Here is a 25,086-nt window from a genome sequence, read left to right on the forward strand (position 1 = left end):
TCGGTCCAGCAAAATCTATGCCAGATACGTAGAATGGTGGTGTCTCATTGATTCTGTCTTCTGGAAGTTGAGAAGTGGTCTGGTCAGCAGACTTCAATGAATATCTTTTACAAATAAGACACTTGTTTATTATTTTCTTGATAAATTGACGTCCTTTTGGGATCCAAAAGCGACTTCGAATTTCAGCTAAGGTCGTTGCTACTCCTCCATGCATCATTTTAACATGTGCACTTTCTACTATCAAATTTGTTAGCCAGGAGTCTCTTGAAAGAATTGCCGGATGTTTTTCATCCTGTGACAAACTAGAATGTTCTAATCTTCCACCTGCTCTCAGTATCCCGTTCTGGTCTAAAAATGGGTTAAAAAGATATAAGGATGATTTCTTTTCGACTTTATTCGCTCTCTTCAGAGACTCGATTTCTTTGGAATAAAAACGTTCTTGTTCAGATCGAATCCAATAATTTTCGGCATCTACTATTTCTTCAGTCGTTAATGGACCTGTCAAATGGTTTGTTTTCCTAATTTTACCGATGAATCTCTTTATCCAACCAGTTATTCTCAACAATTTTCTTAAATTACTATATTTTGAGATGTCTATTACCCTTTCTTCAACTGCCGTGCATACAAATTTATAAATATCATTAATATTTTTGCGGTATTCTAATTCTTCTTCAGTGACAGGTTTCTCTTCATTCTGTCGAGGCCACAACTCAGACGACATTCTAAGCCATTCTGGTCCTTGAAACCAGATAGGATTGTTTTTCAAATCTGGAAGTTTAGCTCCTCTCGAAGCCAAATCAGCGGGATTACATTTACCGGGGCAATAATGCCAATTTTCTGGGGATGTTAAATTTTGTATTTCCTGAATACGATTTTTAACGAAAAGCTTAAATTTCTTTGCACAGTCTTTTATCCAGAAAAGTGTGATTTTCGAATCAGTCCAGAAAAAACAAGAAGGTTGTAACTTCAAAACTTTATTGATGCTACTGCCTAATTTGGCTGACAAAAGAGCTCCCATTAGTTCCAACCTAGGTAAGGTGAGTGGTTTTAAAGGCGCTACTCTAGTCTTTGAAGCAACAAAAACCGTATATATTTGTTCATTGCTAGAAATTATACGTAGATACGCTACTGTACCATATGCCCTTTTGCTAGCGTCAGAAAAACAGTGCAGTTCAATCCGTTCCACATCACTATTACCGATTGCAGAAAAATAATATCGTGGAATACCGATTTCGTCCAAATTGGAAACTTCTTTGCACCATGTTTTCCAAACAGAACATAAATTTTCTGGTAGTTCATCATCCCAATCTAAAGCAAGTGTCCAAATTTGCTGCAATAAGATTTTGACTCTAAGTACAAACGGTGATAATAGACCTACAGGATCAAAAATTCGTCCTATTGCTTGTAGGACGAAACGTTTAGTATTAACTTGTTTTGAGAGAAATGTTATCAAATGTTTTACATCAAAGTAAATTATGTCACCTTGGTTGTCCCAAGCGACTCCTAACACTTTCAATGGAGGATTTCCAGCTTCCGAAACATGACTAGATTCCTCGGATTCAATACCTTCTTTAATCCATAATTCGCGCAGTTCTTGAGAATTGGTGTGCCATTTATGTAGAATCATACTAGCATCTCTAAAAATGCTGACGCATTCTAAACTGGTATTGAAAGCAAGTTCAACGTTTCGGTGTCCTCCAATGATGTCATCTACATAAATGTGATCATTTAGAAATTCGCAAGTGGCAGGGTAGGTTTTCTCATATTGTTTCAAATGGTGTTTAATGGTTGCAGCCAGTAAAAATGGACTGCTGTTTACGCCAAATAACACACGTGTGAACCGATAAGTTATAAAATTTTGTGGATCATCGAATGGGTTTTTAGTAAACAGAAAACGCGTTACATCTCTGTCCTTCTCATCTACTTCTATCTGAAGAAAAGCCTGCTTTATGTCACTTGTAAATGCTACAGGGTGAAGCCTGAAGGCCAATAGAACTTCAAGAATGTCAGGATACAAATTTGGACCAATATGCAAGCAGTCATTTAACGAGATTTCAGCAGGTCCATGTGAAGGCGCGTCGAATACGATACGTAGTTTACTAGTAGTTCGAACACTACGAACGATTTCTCTGTGAGGCAAATAAAACGTGATTTGAGATTCACTATCAACAGTGTCTGGAACTGGTTCAATGATGTTTTGTTGTAAATAATCTTGTAGAACTGTTTGATACGAATAAAAGAGTTCAGGGTTATTCTGAAATCGCTTTACAAGTTTCTCAAATCGTTTCAGCGCAATCGCTTTATTGTCATGTAACTCATATTTTCTATCAGACTTCCATGGCAGCCTAACCTTGTAACGAGAATTTCTGTATAAAATTTCCGATTCGAAATTTTCCATTATGGTATTGTCTAATGGTTCAGATAATTCATTTTCAGGTTTTATACCTAAACTTTCAAGCTCCCAAAATTTCTTTATCTGATCAGATATTATATCTTCCTCAACTATGATATTGAAGGCTGTGGACGTGTGTGTTGTACCTTTAGTGTAACCTAGCAGAGACCAACCGAATAACGTTTCAGCAGCTACTAAATGTTTGTTTAAACGCTTAAGTTTCCCAGTTATTACATCATAATAATGATCAGCTCCTATCAAAAGAGTAATTTTTTCTTTGCAATCCCAAGAATCTGCGAGTTGTAAACCTTCTAACTGTTTGCCTAAAATGTGTCTATCCAGATTAGGAGGTGGTAAATCAGAACTTGAAATTTGTTCAGTCACGAGAGCTTCAATTTCGATTTTCAAATTCGGTGTTTCCTTGTTCTGTAATTTTATCTTAACAACGTCAAATGTTTTTCTAATGGGTGTTTTATTTCCAAACGTAAATACCGAAAGAGTCTCTGTTCGAATAACAGGAAGCTTCAATTTATCCGCGATTTCTTTTCTTAGGAAGGAACGCATACTACCTGAATCCAGTAGAGCTCTAATTAAAACCGACTGCGTAGTTGTTCGAAGTGTTACGCAACACGTTTGAAGTGAAATAGTTTTAATTTTGCTGCGTGAGAATGCTGAAAGGACATGCGAATCTTCTATACTTTTATTTTTTTTCATTTCGTTCTTTCTCAGCGCGAAAGCATATTGAACGGTTATGTCGACCTTTGCACTTGGAGCAGACGAGATCGCTTCGACACTGCTTTAGGCGGTGGTTTAATTTCAGGCAAAGGTAACATCGGGAATGTTTACGTAATAAATTTCTCTTCTCATCAACTGTCAGTGATTCACAGTCTTCAGTAACATGTTTGGATGTATTACAAAACAGACAGCAATTAGTATTTTTGTTTTCTTTAACCGGCGCCAAGAGCTGGTAAGTGGAATGAACGATACTCCCCTTCCCACCCTTCTCTTTATAAACACAGGAAGTGCTTTCTGATTTATGAGTGGAGAGCAAAAGATGGCTTCTCTCGCGACTTTCCAATTCTAAACGAACAAAGTGCAATAATTCGTCAACATTAAAAAAGGATGACGAATCCGTTTTACGATTGAATTCTAAGGTTATATCAGACGACAGAGTTTTCATTATGGCTGGAATCAACATATAACTGTATTTATCCGGTGTGACTTCTAATGATTTCAAGCTGCGTATTTGAGTTTCGATAGTGTCACAAAGTTTGCGAAGTTTTACAGTGTCACTGGATTTGGTTACTGGGGTAAGATTCAGGAGTTTTTGCATGTGTGAGTTTATAATTATATCTTTTCTGCCAAACCTGTTTTTAAGTATTTCGACAACTTCATCGTAATTTGGTTCCGAAATGCAAAAGCCTTCTATCGCGTTTGCGGCGTTCCCGCATAAGTACGATTTTAAATAATTAAATTTTTCGATCTTTGTTAAAGATTCATTATCATGGATTGCTACCTTGAAAGAGTTCCAAAAACTTGTCCACTGGGTGTAATCTCCATAGAATTTAGCGATGGTTAATTTTGGCAGACGCGTACATTTATTGCTTTCGATTTTAGAATTAGTTTCGTTAAGAGAGTTTTCATTATCCGAATTTGTTACTTTATTCAATTCTTTCAATTTTTTATTTGCTCTGAATTGCCATAACTGAATTTTCTCTTCGTATTCGATACAAGATAGAATTTCTGTTTCAAACTCTTCTGCCTCTGATTTCAAGTCACGCTCTATCTGAGCATCTAACTCACTCAGAGCTTTTGATTTCGTGATTAATTGATCTAAATTTTCTTCTAATGTACTTGTATCAATTTCTTCTTTATTCAACTCCGATTCGATTTTTTTTAGAATCTTGGACACGGTGGTCCTGATAACTTTGCGTGCTGTTTCAAAATATTCTAAGATCTATAAATCGACATCAATCACTTTTTAAATGTAACTTTTAATATGTACAATATTTACAGATCATAGATCAAACATGGTGGTTCAGTTGACAAATAAATCTATATGCTTTCATAATCGAAAATCGAAATCAAATAAGAACCGAAGTGTCCCTAATCAAATAGTGTGCGAACCATCAGACATCCATCTATCGAACTGCCGGTGGAGAGTCTATGGAAATTCAGAAGGCACGTCGCGTCTCGTTAACACACAACGCTAGCGCCATCTATCAATTAATCAAAATAATTTCCACACAGCATAGACATTTCAGGAAAATATAAAAGTGCATCGTACATTACAGAACAAGACAACAAAATGCCTCGGCAATAAGTATAAACTAAATTTTTAGCAATGATAAAAGCTGAATGATCTGAAAAAGGTATACAGAAAATAGATGTCAATAATGTCAGCATAATGATACACATCTTAACTATTGTAATGAATCTACATTCATGCCTAATTTGTCTATGTTATGCTTATGGAATAACATTTACAGCCAGGTTTCGTATTGTAGCAGATCTCTAACAGAAAATTCATTACTGTAAGGTACAAATTTATTTCTTAGCTAATATTTTTTGATAATTTTATGCTTTCTGGTGCGAGAAATCTTATTTTGTTAATATACATCATATAGTCTTTAAAAATATTCATAATGCAGAAGTTTTATATACTTCAGGAAATAAATCAGATAATAAGGAAATAAATAATATAGAAGTACTGTGAAAATAATATACACTTTGAAATTATTTATAATAATCACAAAAAGTATCAAAGTGAGCTGTGCAATGCTTACATGTTTTTCCAACCTGTTTTATTTTTTACACATTGTACATGTATATTTATTTTGAAATAAAAAAAAAATATTATTTACATACATTTATCTTTAATTTGGGTGCACTGTCAGACCTATTCTTTTATTTTGCCAAGAGAGTGCTCCTTCATTTTCAAAATAACTACAAAATAAATCACGAACAGATCCAGAGGAAAATGAATAGTTATTGTTCCCTAATCTAAGAATTCTCACTAGACCATTGTTTGGAGATGTATCATCTCGCCAGAGTCCATTAGCTGTCTCAAGCATGGGTCTGTCGGCAAAATTAGGTGGGCAGTATTTATAATTATGAGATATAGACTCGTATTTCATCAAGAAATTGTGCAGGCAGCAACATGCCTGAACAACTAATGTTGCTGTCTGAGGCTGTGCAATAATTGGATTCCGTAAAATCCTCCAGCGAGCAGTCAAAATACCAAATGTGTTTTCTATACATCTTCTTGCCCTGGAGAGCCTATAATTGAAAATCCTTTTTGAATTACTTAAGTTTCTACCTGAATATGGACGCATGAAATTTTCTTTCAGTCCAAATGCTTCATCTCCAACGAAGACATGTGGCAGACATTTGGAGCTTTTTGGTAACTTTTTGTACCCAGGCAGAAATTCTTTATCACGAGAAAGCTTTTTCCCAAGGTTTGAAGCTGAGAAAATGCCTCCATCACTGATTCTGCCAAAATTTCCAATGTCCACCATTGTAAATAAATATGAAGCATCACATGCAGCCATCAAAACGATGCTGTGTGACCCTTTGTAATTGAAATAGGTAGAGCCAGCATGTGCTGGAGCCTGAATGACAACATGTTTGCCATCGACAGCTCCAACACAATTTGGGAAGTCCCACACTGTGCCATATTCTACAGCTATTCTCTCATAATCACTTTTCTCTGGCTCTTTTAGATATACCGGTTGAAGAGCTGTCCATATAGCATTGCATGTCTCAGGCACCACAACTCCTACAGTAGATTTCCCAACACGAAAACTATATGCCAAAGAACTGTAGCTGTTTCCAGTTGCAAGGTGCCTAAAAAGAATATATATCACAAAGATTAAATATATGTAAAGTATAAATCACAACACATTTATAAACATATCAAATTGAAAGCAAGTTATTTTAAAAATACATCTACCAATGCATTATTTCACAGTTTATCATTTCAGCATAATTGGCAAATAAGTACTTCGATCAGAGTTTACATTCTTTATTGAGTTATGCACTAAAATATTTACTTTATGTTTAATATGGTAGATGTTTCTAAATAAAAAGAGTGACTCTTAATATTAGAACTGCTGATGAGAAATAAATATATATTTCAATCAAGAAAGAAAATCTTCCATTTTGATGAATCATTTGCTTTTATTTTAAGTAAATCAAGACCTGTTTAGTGACTGATGAGTATGGCGTATAAAAGCGCTGTCCTAGCTGGATTCTTCGTTTTCCGCATGGATTTCGAACAGCATGCATCGTTACACCAAAGCAGAGCTTGCCAACATGCATTTCATGTATGCATAAAGAAATGAATTAACTGTTCAAAGAATGTACAAGGAGCAATGTTACGGGGAGGTCTTACTTAAACCAACTGTTTACAGACAAATGTGATTCCAGCATGATGGAGCCCCAGCTCACTTCAGTGGGAATGTCAGGATTGGATAGGATGGGGAGGAACTGGCCACTGTGTTCTCCTGATTTAACCTGCTTCGATTTCTTCTTTTTGGGGTCATATTAAAGGCTTCGTGTACAGGAGTCCAGTCACATCTGCAGGTAATCCTTGTTTCCCACTTGTCTGTTGTTGCTGGACATGTGCTCGACATACCTGACGTCTTTTCTAAAGTACGCTGATCCATGTGTCGCCACTGAATTTTGTGTCTTTGTTGGTAGCCACTCTTTCAAATGCCTATTGTAAACTGTTAATAATTTTTTTCTTTTGTCTTTACTTGTCTTTTCAGTTTCCTGTGATTCATACTGCTTTACGTGCTAGTTTTTAATGCGACATTACCACACATGCATTCCTATATGAAATCTGCTTATTCAGGTCCCCTCTGCCTGCCTTTACATTTTTGACATATAGTTTTGAACCACCCTGTATATGTACTCAGAAAAAGCTGTAATGTAACACAAGATATCTCATGAAGCCTTCAGACAACTGTAAACCGTGAAACTCGGATTTCAGCGGCAGCATATAGCTAGCTCAGGTGAGAGTTGTGAATCTGTAGCAGTTCTGTATCGCAGCGCTGAAAGAGGCAAATAGTGAGCTTCAATCGTCGTTGTAGATTTTGGTCGGCTTTGGACCTTGGTTGTGGATCTTGGTCGAACTTTTCAAAGTCCTGAAACTGTTTCCATAAATTGCTGACGACACTGGGTGTCACATTGAGCTCTTTAACTACCTCCGCTTCTGATTGATCTGGCGACAATCTACCGTTAATCGCCGAGCGTGGCTTTGAAACAGGCATGTAACTAACTGGTTTTTACCCGAATCTGGGAGAACTCTTCTAGGCCATTGGCTTTATACATACACACCGTAATCGGCGGAACTCTATAACAAATTACTGTGGCTACCATTGCATTTAACTCTTTGATTCCATCGCAGAAGTGGACGCTAGTCCGATGGTGATAAAAAATTTTCCAACATGTAGATAGGTGATTTACTGTAAAGTGGTGCCAACTAGTGGTTATAGTATATATACAGGTGCAATCACAATGCAGATTAATATCCAGTATTGTAATGAATTGTTGAAACCCCTCGTGCGCTGACATTCTTTTCATGATCATAGCTCCGCAGATACGCACATGTACGATTACGTATTCGACTCTGAATATTTGCATAATTCTTTCGCGGCATAATTAATACCTTAGATTCAAAACTTTTCTTAAAAATAAACATAATTTGCAAATTCTCTTAATTTTGCCCACGAGTGACTTAATGAAAAGTTCATTGAATTAAATTCAGTAATTTTTTTTAATTCCTTGTGCTATAGTCATTAAGTTTGTCAATTAAGGATGCAAAAATATCATTTCAAACAATTAATAGTAATCAAAGTGTGACATAATTCATGAAATTTTTCATTAAATCAGGATATTGTCAAGTCGAGGTTATTTTTACTTAATCATATTTTAGGAAAATGCTGAAACTTTAGTGTATGTTTCCAAACTGCCCAGGTCTTTTATGCATGCAAATAAAAATATTGTTTTTCTTTTCTTTATTTTAATATAAGATAAATTTTCCCGATTTCATACACTTCAGATCAAATTAATAAAATAAATTGTTAATTCAAAGTTGAAAACAGCATTCAAAGTCTGGAGCTTAATGAAATGACAATTCTCTTTCAGTATTGTCAGTGTATGGTGTCTAAAACACATGACTAGTCACCTGGTGAAGTACAGGTAACATAATTTTTAGAATTCAGGAAGTTACTTGGTGGCAAAATCTTGAAGATATATAGATTACATTGGGAAGCCAGTCAGAACGTTCTCTTCCTTTTTTAAACCTCTTGCTACTGAACAAGGACCAAAATTCTTATGCATATATGACATGTTCTTGTATTGCCTTCTTTAAAGAACTTAATAAATTTTAAAACAAATTGCAGTTATATTCCTTTGAAGAATTCTATCTCTTAATTATTATAAAAATCAAAATTAAAGAAAGATATAAAAAAGGATGCTCATTATTTTTGAAGTTTTAATGTGAAAGATAAAATAAATATTACATTACACTGAATTATAACTTCTGAAAACTGGCAATTACAGTCAAAAGTCGTTAATTCGGACACCCATAATCCGGACCTCAAAGCTAAAAACTTTCTGCGCATGCGTGGCGTTTACGCGTACGCGTAAGACCTTTACGGCTGCGAATATACATGTGCGCATGCGCATAATACGTTTACGCATGCGCGTTTAATGTATAAAGGACGGTATAAGCTAAAATTATCTAATTATCTATTTCAGTTAATGTTGCAGATTGCGTTGTTCTTTAATCTTCGAATTGGATCCGGCTTATGATTTTTTGCACACTGTTAGAGCAATTTTATAAAAGTAAGCTTGAACTTCCGATTATGTCAAATAGAATTTCCGATATATATTTACTAATATGTAAAGGATCTACAAAGTATGTTTCGAAGTCCATTAAACAGAAAGTGGAATTGCTGCAAAAAATGGATAAAGACATGTCCTTTGATTATCTAATCATTCCGAAATATGTTTATCAATTTCACGCTGCTCTGCGGGGAAAGGGAAACGACACGGCGCGCAATGAATTGGAAGTTGATCTGTCACCACTATCCTTATCTTCAGAGCACATGTTTTTATTTTATTTGGCTTATAATTCTTTACTAAATGCAGTATTTCATCTCGATGTACTCGGTCTTTGATATGATTTAAATCAAGTTCCTAGTCATTATAATTCGCTTCCGATAGTGAAGAAAGTGACTCAGAGGTCATTGAAAACGAAAAAATTTCGATTGACAAATTAGTCGGTATTCTCGACACAGCAATTGTAGGACTTGAACAGCGGAACTTTGTAACTAAACAAGAAATTATGTCTGTTTAATAGAATTAAAGAGAAAGTATTATCACATGAAACGAAGCAAATTAAACAACTTACATTGAAAGAAATGTTTAATAAAATAAACAAATAAATATTTGGCTTTTTCTTTTTGTAATCTTTGATACCCTTTAGATCATAATTGCTCTTTATTTCATAAATTACGGTTTCATATTTTTAATTTTATAATTTCTGCATGCCATCTTAGCAGATTTAAACTGATGATCTATAATCCGGAAAAATCGATAATCCGGAATCGCCGAAGTCCCGACGAGTCCGGATTAACGATTTTTGACTGTATTATGCAGCAAGGATGATAAATACTTCAATAGAATAACAAAATGTAGCCCAATGAAGATTCAAGAAAAAGATTAAGAAATGCTCATGTTTTTTATTACATTGCTTCTTAAGCTAAAAAAAATTTAGAACTACCGCGAGTGATTTGTTTTCTCATAAGTTCAAGATTTGATTATCTCTGAAAACAATCATCTTGCAGAGGTAAAATGGCAGTATCGAATAAAAATTCTAGTGAATCTAAAGTAAAATGAAATAAGTTTTGTACACACACTGCAGTTAAAAAAAAAAGTTGTGGTTGGATAAAAATGCACTTGGTTACATATGCGGCATTAAACTGACATTTCAAGTTTAATAATTAAACGCAAAAACAAATTTAGATGGAAAAATCAAAATTTTATGCATGCACACACACACACACAGGGGGAAGGGTAAAGATGAAACTTATTTGTTTATTTTTATTAACAACAATTTATCCTTGCACTGTAATACATAAGAATTATAACTATCTCTGTCATATTCACTAAATGGAAAAAAATAATAAAAGTTTATATTAGGATATTTGAATACAGCAAAGAATATGAGGGCTATCTGCCTACCCTAAGTAAAGGAAAAATAAGGTAAATAATAAGTAAAGGCCTAAGGAAAAATGGCTCACATTTACGTTACACACAGGAAAAACCATACAGACAGTACTTTCACCTATGATCACACTTTCAGCATTCAGCAGTCTTAACTACTCAGCTACGTGTGGGACTAAGTCAATAATCAGAATTAATATTTAGATATTCTATGACTTGAACCTAAGTATAATATATAGTGTTTATTAAAATGTTTTAGCTAAATCTAATATAAAAAAAAACTTAAATGTTTCATTTACTGATATTTTATGTATGAAATATGTCTTCTAGAAAAATTTTAATTGCTTAGATAAGGAGAAGTCTTTTGAGTAAAAAAAATCAGTATGTTGGGGTTCTCCATCCACACAATAGTTCAAAGCACATTGAAATCATTAGAAATGGGCTAGCCGTAAAGGTGGTTTTGTGGTTTTTCTGGATCCTAAATAGAATACCAGCCATAAAGGTAATTTTTACCTTTAGATAGTTAAGTCATTGTGTGCTTTTTCATAATCATTAAATGCTATGTTACAGAAATTTAGGTCAGTTATCTAATTTGTGATTATATTGCTCAAATGTGTAAAGCTTAGTTAAAATTTTGATGTAAGCACAATATCAAGATACCACGCTATCTTGAACTTTTAATTATATCAGTCTTTGGAAGTTTTAAGGTATTTAATTTTTAAATGTGTGAGTAGTAAACTAATACATATCCATGTCATAATACATTTTAAGCTAATAATGAAATGCAAGATCATCACAAAGAAATTGGATTATTTTTATAATTTAACTCAGAAACATTAAATCATTATTTAGCATTTTAATGTACATTTTTGAATAAGAAACTTAATTGTACACAGATCTAATGCTTTTTTAGAATGAATTATAAATAATTAAGGACATCAGCATCTCCTCAGCTGGAAATGTAACCAAAATTAACAAAACCATAGCACTAACAATTCTGTTATTAAATCAGCTATTAAATAACAAATATAATTACTAATTTTTCAATAATTTAAAGTGATTATAAAAATATTTCACATTATAATATAAATGTTTCTCCCTACAAAATGGTAAAAGCATTAAAATTATTGACTAGCTTTTGAACAATTAAGTACTATGTGACGTCATTAGATTATTTTGAAGCAGAAGGTGTGAAAAATATGCAGTGTTCTCACAGGAACCCTGGAACTCTCGAATATGTATCGAGTCTGTTTTCAATTACACCATGAAGACATGTGGAAGGACAGGAGAAAATACTTTTTAACTATCTTACAAGTAAGTGATCAACAAACATTTTGAAAGGAACAGAATACATCTACAAAGACAAACTATCAGGACAAACTGGTAATATTTGAGTTGATCTTCATTACTAAAATAACCTTAAAATACAAGTTCTAGTAACCCAGTACAAACATTAAATCATTATTTACCATCTTAAATGTACATTTTTTAAAAAGAAAATTAACTATATAGGGATCTAATGCTTCCTTAGAATGAATTATAAATAGCTAAGGATGTCAGCATTTTCTCGCCTAGCACAGGAACCCATAAATTCAAGAAATCAGTGTTACCTACTCTGCTATTAAATCAGTTGCACGTTAAAGTTTTAATCTTTAATTTGCACAGATTTAATCAATATATATACTAATTTTTCAATAACTGGAATAAAATCTTTAAATCTGTTTATTTTTATGGAGTCAATAAACAGTTTATTTTTGTATTTCTTATATCAAGTGCCCAGAAAATATCCAGTATGATCATTATGTATTAGTTTCTATACTATATTAACTTATCAGTTGTATTTTGCTGTTTAACTTGAAGCAAAAAATTAAAATTAATGATACTTAGCTTTTAGTTGCCTTTCATTTTTTAATTAATCTCAAATCAAACATAGCTCAGTTTGCTTTATAAATGAAACTAGCTATTCAACAGAAAATTCTTCAGCAAAGCATGTGAGTGCTATTTGTCAAAAGGGAGGAGTGCTTTTGTGGAGGACTTTCTAGAGGAAACTGGTTGGTATCCAAGTTACACATTGGAAATTTGCAAAAATGCTCATGTAGCCAACCCTTTCGATTGGAATCCAACTCAGGTCAAACTATTAGTATTCAGTAACTTTACTGCTTGGCCACTGATGGGATCCAAATCAAACATATGTTTAATTATTAAAATGAGCTTTTGAACAGAAAATTCTAAAAGAAACGATAATTACTTATCCAAAATAAAAGTAACAGAAATTTATCCAAACCATTTTAATTTGCTAATTAAAGGATATTTAAACAGTTTATTTATAATTTGAAACCATGCAATATGATTTCTTAATTTTTTACAAGGTTTAACCATATACAACATGATACACCATTTACTTATTATTAACTAATTGTATGAAGTGCATAGAAATTTGATGAAAATCTCAATTATAGAGTATAATTTACATATCACAATGACAAGTTTACATAAGTAAGTTGAATCAAGGATATTTTGTTGTTGCATATCTGTTACAATATAAAAACTGGATCAAATTAAATTAAGATAAATTAAAATTATTAAACATTTATTATTATACTTGTTTTGTGTTATAAAAACCTGCTGAAATCGGTGTAGAGTAATAGTTATTCTGATCATTCACAATTTACGAATTTTATTTGAGAAAAGATAACGTAAGTTCAAAATTATAAAAGAACAATCTAACTATGAGATGATAGAAAATAAAATTAGAACTAATATTTTGAAACTACATTTGTTCAAAGATTAATAAACCATGCTTCATATCGAAAGACATTTGATGATCCTGATAAAAACTTAATTCAGGAAATACTGAACAATTATTTCAGTGATACGAATTATTGTTATAGTATTAAGTGATTAAGAAATATTTCAGAGTATACTGTAAATGCTTCTCCTTATAAAATAGCGTTTAATATGTTCAAGCGTTAAAATTAGTGATTAGCTTATGGAAAATTTCTGTCTGCATACGAACAACAAAGAACAAAAAATTTCAGTAAAGAACAAAGAAAATGCGTGAAAATCCCCAAATCACGACAAATTAGCGATATTTCAGTTGCTCTTCATTACTATGACAAACATAAAGTCCTTCTTCTAGTAACCCGGAGACAAAACTCTTCATCTGAACGTCATGCGTGATTGACATTCATTATAACCAATGAGAGGGTGCCATTTAGTGGGAGGAGCGAGAAGAGGTCCGGTTAATAACGTGTCCCACCTTTGAGGGCTTCCTGTTTTGCACTTCCTACTTAAGACTTTTGGCCAATTGATAAAAACTTGATCTGAGTTTATGAATATTACCAGGAATAACTGATCGAGCTTTTGGTGCATTATTGAATGTAACTTTTGGCACGTTGGTCGATTTATTTAGGGGCGAATTCAAGTGCAACGCTTGTCATGGTAATCGCACTTGCATTGCAAAACCGAATTCAAGTGCAACGCTTTTCGGACACGCCAACTGAAAATACGTCACTACCATAGAGGAATTTTGCGGCTACTCCTGACCTGCCGCAAACTCTTAACAGTGACTGTAAACAAGATGGCTGAAGTGATTTTGCTCAGACGTTTAAGAAATCGGAGAAATGCTGATCGAATTTCTTGGCATTTAAGAGACAGTCGTAATGCTTTTGAAATGTCGGAGCGTGAGTTCATCAGTTGATTCAGATTAAATCGGTTTGCTTCAATGAATTGAAACCTTTTCTGAAGGCAACTGCCAATGGATATTCTCTGCAAAAGCAGGTTTGTTTTTACTTCAGATTATGAAAACTGAAATACTTCTGGAAATGTTTCCGAATCAAAGACTATGCTTAAATGACCTATTTGAGAATATTATATATTTTTATACGTTAACACACAAATTTTTAATGTTATTGTATCAGGATTCTTTCTTTTTCATCCCTTTTTTTTTCGTAGTAATGATCGAAATCGTTAATTACTGCGAATTTTGGAATGCAGTAATAATATCACCATTAATTTATTGTTTTAATTACTCTAAAACGTAATCTCGGAGAAATTGTTTTTCTAACAGAAATTATGCATATGCCTGTGTTTGAGATATATATATGTATATATTTGGGATTAGTTTTTTGGAATATTATATATTTTTTCATGGTTTTAGATACGTGCATTTAATTTACATATGCTCTCAGAATTTCAGTGATATAGTAAATTAGTTTGCAGCAATAATTAATCTTTGATATGTATGCAATTAAAATTTCATAATTTAAATTAACTTTATATGAATAGAGAATATTTGTTAAATTCAAATTTCATTCTTTGCAGCAATGGCGTATGAGAATTATTTAAATTTAACTTTACTTTTTATTCTTATGAAACAATATATATATATTCTGTAACTGTAGGGGGAAAAAGCATGAATTTTTCTCAGCTGTTTAAACAGTTCCCATGTGTAAAATAGTATTTCATCCCCCAAAATATTAGTTAATTTTCTCCTAATGTATAATGTATTGCCTGTTCGTACAGTGTGATTAATGTCATGGTAATTTTGGATACTTTCTATAGATCTTGCATAATAACTACACATGTAAGTTATACACACATTCGTAAATCTCTTATGATATGAAAAGTTATTGCAGACTTTCACATAACTAGATATTCTCGATAACAGGTGACTTACCTTACTTCCGTAGACCATGATCAGAATTAAATAAACTTATAAGGTTATCATACTAAATTACACGAAAAGCAGCATGACATAAATAAATACAAAGAAATTAAATTTATTTACTGTACTAATAGATTATTATATTACATGACATTGGTTTTGCCCATGTATAATGGGAATGAAAGCCAGTTTTCCATAGAAAGTCCTCTACAGGGGCATCTGTTTTCTTAAGCAGATTGCTTTTACCACATTTCAGTGACCTTGATTTAAGTATGAAACTGGATAATATTTTCTTTCTGCAAGAAATGTGTTAACTGAGTTTTAGAAATATAAGCCATCTTGCAGTTACTGTGATAATACTAATTTTTGGTACCTCCATATTATACCATCAACCATGAAAGTTGTGCTAATTACTGCTGTGGAATTCTGAGCCAGACATTTGTATACAGCAGTTACAACAAACCATACATCAGTCTGTTTTAACGTTTTATTGCATATTTTTTAATAATGAAAAAACAGTGACATATTTTTGTTAAAAATGGAAAGTAAACTCCTTAAAAAGACTGATTTATTAATATATCAACTATATTTAATGTTAAAAATCTGTGTATTAAAATTTCAGATGAAACTTTCTTTTGACTGAGGATTTATGTTTTTCTAGGTATGGAATGCTGGTCTGAGGGTTCTCTATGCTATAGGACAATGGCCAGGCAATACTCATGATGCATTTATATGGAGTGGACTGAAACAAAATCTAGATAGTATTTTGTCGCATCGTGCATATCTTTGGGAGATAGTGGATTATATTCCCATTTTATCACGGGAATATCTCTATAATGAGAAGCACAGAAAAGTTCGTGCAGCTATAGAGATCAAATCAAGATTTAGGGTACTGCACGATACTGGTGGAACACTATTGTATTCACAAAGCAAAATATGTAAAATGGTCATATCTGGTGGCCATTTTACATAATATATGCTTAAGGTATTGTGTTGAAAATCCTGAGATCGATGTGTTTGAAGATGATGAGTTGGTACCTTCAGAAAGTTTTCAGTCAGTGCATTGCACAATGAATTATCTTTAAATTTTGAAACTCGATAATAAAAACCCAAAGTGGGCAACAATGAACTTCTGGCAAAGGTGAAACCCCCTTCATGGATAATAAAGAATATATTATGAAAAAAATTACTTTCATAATATATTCTTGGGGACCCACAAGCCATGGTTTATATTTAAACCTGTAACTAAATGCACAACCCTAAATGATTTTAATTGATAATAATAATCCTAAATAATTTTATTAGTCCTGGTTTCAAATGCATACTGACAACTTTTATCATTATTGTTCTTCCCTCTGAATTTCTTGTTTCCATCATTTATGTTTAAAAACTCTTGACTACCAGAAATAACTTAATAGGCTTGATATATATATATTTTAGTGTTGGTATGCCAGTCATGATTTACAATAGTAAGTCACTATAAATTAGCATTGCACTTAATTTATCTTAAACTTAGCAATAAGATTTACTGCACCAAAATTCAGTTTCTTCCAAAAAGTCAAATGTTTCCCTTTCGTCCCCTTCCGTGGCACAAGATAGAAAATTTCCATGTGACAATACACACTTAATAGCATAAGAACTTCATGCTTATTTATTATAGTATAAATTAAAACAGTTATTTCACTCTATACTGTTTATGTATTATTTTTACTCTATACTGTTTATGTCTTCTTGGGGGTGGGCAAAACAAATATTGGACAGTTCAGTTTTCCTCCACCATTCCTGTGAGCGTATTCTTCGATTAAGCAGGGTTTTGCTCCAATTCCTGATTAGCATAATATGTAAAGAACAAACAGCCTATGATTTATGCCTCCATATCCTCTTGTATTATTTAAAGAACATACATTTTTCTTTTAATTCTAGATTTTAAAACATTAAAGTAAGGGAAAGATTGTTTGCTGAATTTAGATTTATATCATCATTACGCATTCACTATAATAACTTACTGCATACTTCCCTCAGTGGGTTTGCCATTAAAAGAAATACATTTAAGTAAAATCATGAGTGTATAATAAATTGTTTTTCAGCCAAAAAAAAAAAGAGAAGGGGGAAAATAAATACAGTTTGATTCACTTAATTTTTAGTACGCGACTCAACATTGTTATTGTAAACTAGACATTAGCCATACTTTAATAGTTGTCATCTCTGTATTTTTAGAACTTCGAAATTAGAATGTCAATTTTATCTGCCATTGTTATGGAGCTGTAGGATATCGAATGTTATTTCTTCAATGATAAAAAGAAATGAAATTTTTAATACCACATCTCATTCATATAACTTATTAACATAATTGAAAAACAATTTAATTCATTTCGTGTTATATCTGAAAATTAAAATTTGTAATACATTGACTAAAGATTCTTACAGGTCTTATTCCCATTTTCCTCCAGGAAAAAGATAATTGCTGTGTAAAACGCATAAATATTTTCACGAGACTTATAATAGTGGTATTAGAATTATTATAATGTTTATGTCATATAATGGATCTGTGAATTTCTTTTAAATAATTTTTATAATCACAAAATTTTATAAAATTAAGAAAGTAGTAAATTTTACAATTAAAATATGAATCCCACACTGCAGAAATACATAAAAGAATGAAAACACTGTAATATTTGAAATGCACGATTTATTTTTTTAATAAATTAATAATTATATTTTGATTTTCTATGACAGCAGACTGATTTGCAACTGATTGCTTATACAAGTCACATATTTCACACAGTACATTAATATATTCTTCTGCGTTTCAATTATTTCCTTTTCTGCAGCTGTAATATCATCTCTCTTCCTTTTTTCTCTTCGGTCTCCTGCTTCGAATAGTTGAGCTTCTATCTGAGGGAAAATTTTAAAATATTCATTCAAATTCAAATATTCTTAATTTTTATATTTCATAATGTAAAAAACTTTTTATAATTAATTAAACAATGAAACTTCTCTAAAAAGGAACAATTCATAATATTGATTTCTTTAACTTTCAATTTTTTTTCCCTTTATAATTTTTAAGACTGTTTATAGATCAAGAGGATTTAATGATAATTATTTTAAATTCTTAAAATCTTGTTGTTAATAAAAGACATACTCTGTATATAATGTTCACAATAAAGAATTGAAATAACTCTTTTGTATGAGAAATATTAATTTACATCTGTTATAATTAATTTATACCAGCGGTTCTCAGCCGGTGGTATGCAAAGAAACAAAATATTTTTAACTACAAAATTCAAAAATCTCATAAAGAAAAGAATAGTTAATAGAAATTTCCTTTGATCGAAATTGACTTGAAGATTTGGAAAATGACACACTTGTTAACTTTTGGCTGAACCGAAAAAAAGAATTTAAAGTAAATAAAGCTATCAAATTTGTATTGTCTTTTCGCACAATCTGTTTGTGTGAAAAATGATTTTTTCCATGTTAAATTTGAAATATAAATACTCACCAAAATAAAAAGTGGATCCTAATTTACCATTAAATGAAATAAGAGCAGACATAAAGAAATTAAATATTAAAGTATTATAACTGAAATTTTGATAATCAAGTGAATAATTAATTTAATTTAATTTAATTTTGATAAGTAATCATCAGTTTTTAATCTAATAGTTTTTTATGTGTACATATTTAATACAAAGAGTGTGCAAATGGCAATATAAATATATATATATTATATTTCTATTGAGGAATTGAAAAATAAATATTGAGGAATTGTAAAATTAGTGGTGGTATTAATGTTTTTCAGTTTTTGCTTAGATGGTACACTACAGTCAAAAGGTTGAAAACCGCTGATTTATACCATTAAAGTTTTTCTGTTGGGAGGAAAAGGAAAAGAAGAATCCAGAAAACATTAGATTTTATGTAATAGATACAAACTTGTCATTCCTAAATGCCATTGCAGATTTCCTCGTGATAAAGGTGTGGAATTTTCTAATGTAAAAAAGAAAAAAGCATAAAATAAGCTCAACAATCTTGACTGAAATATATATGCTTTCAGAGATAGCATAAAGCAAGAAAAGTTTACTCAACAATCTTGATTGAAATATACATGCTTTCAGAAATAATATACAAAGCATACTGCATAATCAAAGTTACGAGTTTATATACTATGAGATACTATACATGTTTATAATATACCACGTTCCTGTACACCTAACACCTCGTCCACAATTTTCTATACAATTCATTAAAGATAGTTCCTGAAACATAACTGACTTAAGAGAAACATGCATACTTGTAATTTATGCATAATAATTTGACAAACATTGATTTCAGGTAAAGAGCTACATGTATTATATCAAAGAAAGAATGAATAAATGTAATTTGCCTTTATCCTACAAATACTTAAAAACATTTACATTAAAAAAAATGAATTATTCATAATGATAGCAAATTTTTAATGAAAAACAAAACAAGAGTTGAAAACTTAATGCAGTTTTTGTCAATATTTTACTCTCTTAAAATTTATATAAATGTATAGAAACTTGAAATGCATACCGCATTTGGCTGGAAAACTTGTGGTATTGTGTTGCACTGTAGGGAAAGGAAAAAAGTATACAATGAAGCAATCATAAGAATAAAAGATATTTGCATATTATTGAAACCACCTTAATAAAAGTTACCAAATTTTCAAAAATGTGCCAAACTCTGGCAATGATTATGTATCAAAATTTTTCAGGTAACATGCTCATAACAATTTTTCATTCAAACAATGTCACCATTTTCATATGTGTTTCTTATGTTGTATTTCAAGTTCCAATGGATTTTAGATACGAATAGTTGTTTTAGATTAATTTCAGATTTAAAATACTGCTTGTGGAGCTTACCATCAAAAGACGAAGCTGTGTTAAAAGTTCTGCAGGAATAGAACATTTTAGTACAAAAATTTCTAATGGAAACAACTATGAGATGAATTTGGTACATAGAGAAGGCATGCAGTATCAAGTTTATGTAATTCTCTGATTTTTTTTTTTTTTTTTTTTAAGTGAAAACAGATCACTTGGCACAAGTGCTCAAAATTTAGACAAAAAAATTTGTGGAAAATGTATTTTTTTTAAACTATCATATAATTTTTATTTAATAATTCAAATTAGTATTTTAAAATTTGTTAAATGTTTTTTCCTTTGATATGTTGATAACATTTTGCCAACTTAGATAAATATTGATAGTTTGGTTATGCTAAAAGCAAGCTGCAAAAACAACGTACTTCTCCTGATAAGTATTTTTCTCTTTTCATTTATAAAGACCATCAAACTGATACAGGTGTTTGTGTTAATACGTAAGTACCAAAAAATATTGAAGAATGCACAATCAAAGATGGCAACCAGTATGGTAAAAGATATAATTAATATATGCAATGAAAGAAATCTTATTAAAAGACGACTTTCATTATCAGCAGAGAAGCATGACACAGTTACAGTAAAGATATTAAGCTTTTGTTTCTGCACTTGTAGCTTTTAATAGCCAAAAATTGTTTTTTGAAATTTTATGAAATAAATAAATCTGAATATAACTGATATCAAATGAGAATGGGTCCAAACTTTCACTTAAGAAGCAGAAAGTGCACTGTAAATGCACAATATAATGAGCAGAACACAAAGCATAATACATTCAAAAAATGAAGAAAACACTCATGCAGTCAGCTTTTTCACCTGGATTTAAAAAGAGACTGGGATAGCGGTGTTCAGCAGGCTTATCTGCTTGTAGATAGATGGGCTTATTAATTACTATATAATTCAAGAACTAGTTAATTTTCATATGGTAAACATGCCTACTGTCACTGAAGAATCATGCATCTGCATTAAACAATAAAAATATAACACAAATTTGAATTTTAAATTAAACTTACTATTAGAAGAATTAAAACCAAATGCTGTAATTTGAAAATGGAAAAAAAATGTGGTTTATATTTGAAAAAGCAAGTATTTTTGTCTGAAAAGTAAAATATATTTTACACACACCTGTTGCTCTAGATTACTTTGGAGGGAATCTATAAGATAAAGTAAATAAAGTTGTACACATTACATTACATGTCTGCATATTTCCTTCGTTTTCAGGTCTGGAACACTTCGTTACACCACACTACAACGCAGTAAACACTTGACCATAAGCTCAGAGGAATTATGGGAACTGATGTTTTTTGTTTACATCGACACGCAGTCTCATTGGATATTGATGTAGTTTATCGGACAAGCTCTCCTGGCACGAGAGCAAACCAGCTCCCCATTGCAATTTTGACGTCATCAGTTACCAGAGCGGTAAAGCGTTGCACTTGAATTCGACTTTAGCAGCCGATAGCAGGAACGCCTCTTGCGAGCTAACATTTGCAATTTATCAGAGCGTTGCATTTGAATTCGCCCCTTATTTTGCGCAGAACATTTATATTTTAAAATTTAATGTTTTTTCTGCAGTTTTGTGAATTTTAAAAGATTGCAAACTTGAATTTTGTGTGATACAGACCATTTTTGTGATTTATATTGTTTTTAAATATATTTACTGTAAATATGTTTTAATTCTGAATATTTTATATACAGCCCTGTCGCAGTATTGTAATCTTGATATTTATTTGTTTTGTTATAATGAGTCGACTGAAAAATGATGTTGAGAAAGAATTTACAGGTGTTGATAGTGAAATATTGGATGGTTCTGATATAACGAAAGAAAAGATGGATTGTGATAATGAAAAATTAAATGATGATGAGAAATTGGGAAGCGTCCTTTCTGCTCTTAGGGCCCTCTATGAATTTGTTGATAAATTAAAAGTTAGAAGGGTCTCACGTGAGATTACTGAAGGATTGGCAGGGGGAATCGACAAAGCTGTTGAATTACTTGTTGCACAGAATTTAAGAAGTATTGAAGATAATTTTATACATTCGAAAACGGATGTTTTATTGGACATTAAACAGGGCATCGATGAGATTAAAAGTACTCTTCGGGAAAATCGACATAAACAAGAGAATAAAAAGAATAGATTTATGGATAATAAGAATTGGAAAGAAAATGAATTAGTTGTTAGACCAGCGATGCCTGGACTTGATGTCTATGATGAATTAATTGTGAATGTAAAACCTGATGATATGGATGCACAGATTATGAGTTCTTTTGTTAAAAGAAACGGTGATTTAGTTATGAGATTTAAAGAGAGTAAACAAGTTGATATGGTTCAAAATGTTATTGATTCTAAAGAAAATTTAAAAGATAAGTTGTATACACAGAAAAAAAGATTTATACAGCCAAAACTTATTGTATATAATGTGTGCAACTATGTAGAAGATGATGAAATTGCTGATAAAATGAGGAGTGAGTGTGGTTGTTCTGGCGACTGTGTGCGTCCATTATTTAGGATAAAATGTAAAGAACCAAGTGAAGTTACTCATAGAGTTTTTCGTGTGGATCCCCAGTGTCAATCCTCAATTTTAGAGGATAACAGAGTTCGTGTTGGATGGTAGGCCTATGTAGCAAAACTTTATCTTAGGCCAAAGAGATGTTTACGTTGCTTCAAATTTGGACACACCACTAAACATTGTAAAAATGATGTTACTTGTATCAAGTGTTCAGAATCTCATGTAGTTAGAAATTGTATTAAAGAAAAGGAAATATGTGCTAACTGTAAGGATTCGAATTTGAAATATGGTACTCGTTTTGATGTGAATCATCATGTTTTGGCAAAGGATTGTGAACTTTATAAGCGTGAGATTAAATTTATTTCTGAACATTTGCGTATATTGGAATAGTATTGTTTTGGATTTTAATTAATTATAACTGCGATTGGGCTGTTTTTTCTGTGCTTGTCATTATTTTAACTGCTTTAGCTGTTCTTATGGCATGTAATTTTATATTTGTAATTGTTTTATTTTTATTATTCCCTTGGATATGAAAATATTAAATATTAATCTGAATCACTGTGCGGTGGCAGCTTGCCAGTTGGCCGCAGTTGAAAATATTTTAGATAAAAATTTTGATTTGATTACAGTGCAAGAGCCTTATTTTATAAATGATAAGATGCCATATTTAAATAAAGGGTGGAGAGCGGTATATGATGAGAAAGGCAGATCAGCCATTATTGTCACAAATGATGAAAGTGAATTTATTGTCGATTGTAAAATGAATGAAATTATAGCCATTTCTTTAAGGATGGATCAATTTGTTTTAGGAATTGTGTCCGTTTATTTTTTTCCTGCAGAAAATTTACATTTACATTTAACAAGGTTGGAACAGGTTTTGGAAATGTATAAGTATTTTATTATTATTGGTGATTTTAATTCCAAAAATTTTAACTGGGGGGAAAGAATAGTTGATAATCGGGGATCTTTAACTATGGATTTTATAATACAGAATGATATGATTTTATTTAATCAAATGGACTCTTTACCAACTTTTGTATCTGCTGTTGGGGAGGGTTGGACAGATTTAATCCTAGGTTCTTCCTCATTATCGACATTTAATACCGAACTGAAGATTTATGAAGAGGAAAGTTTAAGCTATCACCGGCATGTCTCTTTTGAAATCTGTGATGTCCAGCCAATATATTATAAAAATATTGTGTTCACAAAGAATATTTATAGACTGAATAAATTTTGCAGAAAACTAAAACCAAATATAGATCAGATGAGAAAAAGATTGGATGGAATTTATGATCCTGTTATCCTTGATGAATTTGTTGAAGAATTTGAAAACTTAATAGTAAAGAATGCTAAGAAACATCTAATTTTACGTAAAAGGAAAGTAGAGATGACATATTGGTGGAACGCTGATTTACAGAGATGTAAACGAAGAATAAGGGCTTTAAGAAAACATTATCAAGTTAGACAAATTGATGAAGACACTCGAAGAGAAAGAAAAATATTATATAAAAAGGAAATAGCTCTCTATCGAAAAAAGATTAAAAAGACAAAATATGAATATAAGATGAAGCATTTTTTGGATAATAAAGACTACTATGATTGCTACTTTCGATCAGCAACACGTAAATCTAGACCTTCCCAAATGATTATAAGGAAAGATGAGCAGAGTACTGATGAATTTTCTGATGTTATTAGGGATTATTTTATGGAAAACTTTGATTGTGGAAATCCTGAGGATGGTATTGTTAAAGATGAACTTTTAACATCTCCAAACTGTGGTGCTGATGATGTTTTATTTTCTATAGATGAGATTCGTTATGTTGTGGGAAAATTGAGAAATAAAAGTGCTCCTGGAATTGACTGTATACATGCTGTTATGGTTAAATGTTTATTTAAAAATTTTGAGAAATTTTTCGTTCTACTTTATAATAAATGTTTTAGTTTGTCGATTTTTCCGGGAGTGTGGAAGATCTCAAGAGTAATATTCATTCCAAAGGGTGACCAGGCAGTTGGACCTATTTGTTTATTGAAATTCTTTGGAAAAGTTCTGGACAAATTGCTTACCAATAGGTTATATCATTTTTTCTTGGAGAATAATTTTATTTCAAATAGACAGTTCGGTTTTGTTTCGGGAAGGTCAACAAATGATGCACTTTATGATTTAACAAACACTATAGTTCAAAAGAAGAAAGATTTTCATGTGATAATTGTTTCTTTCGACGTTTCAAAGGCTTTTGATTCTGTTATATGGAATTCATTGCTCTCCACCCTTGAGAATTTTAAAATACCTAAAAATATTTTTGCAATTTGTGTAATTATTTTAATAACAGAAAGGTTGTATTTTCTTATGATGCTGATTTTAAAATTTTTAAAAATGTGTATAAAGGATGCCCTCAGGG

At 31.6% G+C, this 25,086-nt stretch overlaps 1 long non-coding RNA gene across 1 annotated transcript; it reads right to left on the bottom strand.

Annotated features, from left to right (window-relative positions):
• Positions 1–17,964: 17,964 nt before the first annotated feature.
• Positions 17,965–21,651, bottom strand: LOC146999244 (uncharacterized). The gene is made up of 3 exons (XR_015042148.1): positions 21,305–21,651; positions 19,842–19,877; positions 17,965–19,274 (listed from the first exon to the last, which is right to left on the bottom strand). It is a non-coding gene; the product is annotated as an uncharacterized LOC146999244 (long non-coding RNA).
• Positions 21,652–25,086: the final 3,435 nt, after the last annotated feature.

The sequence above is a fragment of the Stegodyphus dumicola genome, chromosome 1 (assembly GCF_044657685.1).
Source record: "Stegodyphus dumicola isolate Sdum_Otavi_A_Nest chromosome 1, ASM4465768v1".
In the NCBI taxonomy this organism is placed as follows: domain Eukaryota; kingdom Metazoa; phylum Arthropoda; class Arachnida; order Araneae; family Eresidae; genus Stegodyphus; species Stegodyphus dumicola.